Raw genomic sequence first — 1,552 nt, 5'->3', positions numbered from 1 at the left:
TTGACAGTCTAACTTTGTCATCCAGGCTGGAGTACAGTGGTGTCATCTCCACTCACCGAAGCCTCAACTTCCCTGGCTGAAGGGGTCCATCCACCTCAGCCTCCCACCTGGCTGGGACTACTGGCACGCACCAACACAACTGGCTAATTTTTTGTATTAGTATAGAGATGGGGTTTCACCATGTTGGCCAGGGTGGTCTGGAAATCCTGGCCTCAAGTGACCCGCCCACCTCAGCCTCCCAAAGTGCTGGGATTACAGGTGTGAGCCACCAAGCTCGGGCTTCAAATCTATTCTGAACACAAACATATAGATAATTTCCCTAAGCCCCTAATTTAGCTATTTTATAAAGTTTGAGGGTTTGTTTTTCTTTTTTAAGGAAAATTTCTCGTAGCGCTAAAATCTCTCAAAAATGCAGGTTAGGGAGAGGGTGTGATAGCTCACACCTGTAATCCCAGCACTTTGGGAAGCTGAGGTGGGGGAATCACTTGAGCTAAGGAGTTCCAGGCTGCAGTGAGCCGTGATTTCGCCACCACACTCCAGCCTGGGTGATAGAGTAAGATCTTGCCTCTAAAAAATAAATTTTAAAAAAGGCTGGGCACAGTGGCTCACGCCTGTAATTCCTGCACTTTGGGAGGCCAAGACCGGTGGGTCACCTGAGATAAGGAGATACAGACCCTATATGTAAAAGGAACTCAAATTTATTTGAGTTAAAGTGAAAAAATAAATTTTCTATGGAATCAGTAAGAAGCCCTCCATAAACTCAGACTACAAGCTGTCACAATTGTTTGAGATCACCCAGCCATGAAACCCAAGCCTTCTCTCTCAGCTCTTCTCCCACCTCCACCTCCAAAAATTACTCTGCCCAGGCCCAGTGCAGTGGCCTACACCTGAAATCACAGCACTTTGGAAGGCCAAGGCAAGTGGATCACCTGAGGTCAGGAGTTCAAGACCAGCCTGGCCAACGTGGTGAAACCCTGTCTACTAAAAATAGAAATTAGCCTGAAGTGGTGGCACACACCTGTAGTTCCAGCTACTGAGGAGGCTGAGGCATGAGAATACTTTGAACCTGGGAGGCAGAGGTTGCAGTAAGCTGAGATCACACCATTGCATTCCAGCCTGAGTGACAGAGTGAGACTGTGCCTGAAAAATAAATAAATAAATAAATAAATTACTCTGCCCAAAGAACACCAGTCCTCCTCGCACTTACTTTGTGTTCTTCGCTGCCATTGCTCCTCGTTAAACCACACAGAGGTGTCCCCATGAAGAAATGGTTCTCCACAGGCTCCGCAGAGGATGCCAAAGCTGTCCAAAGCCATGCAGTTTCAAGAGAAAGCTTGGAACTTTGTCATAGCCTGAGTCGCCAATCCACGCTTCCCTTCCTCAGGAAAGGTGGTTGTTGTTTTTTGTTTTTTTCTCCAGACCTTAGCCATTAGACCTTGGGAGAATAGAAGGTACCCTGTCAACCAAAAAGAGCTCCCTACTTAGGAGATGTTTACCAAGGGGACTCCTCCTCCCTCCCAGGACATCTTGGCTTTCTTGCTTTCTTCTTCTT

The sequence above is a fragment of the Cebus imitator genome, unplaced genomic scaffold, assembly GCF_001604975.1.
Source record: "Cebus imitator isolate Cc_AM_T3 unplaced genomic scaffold, Cebus_imitator-1.0 Scaffold521, whole genome shotgun sequence".
Taxonomy (NCBI): Eukaryota; Metazoa; Chordata; class Mammalia; order Primates; family Cebidae; genus Cebus; species Cebus imitator.
Note: the sequence above shows the minus strand (reverse complement) of the source record.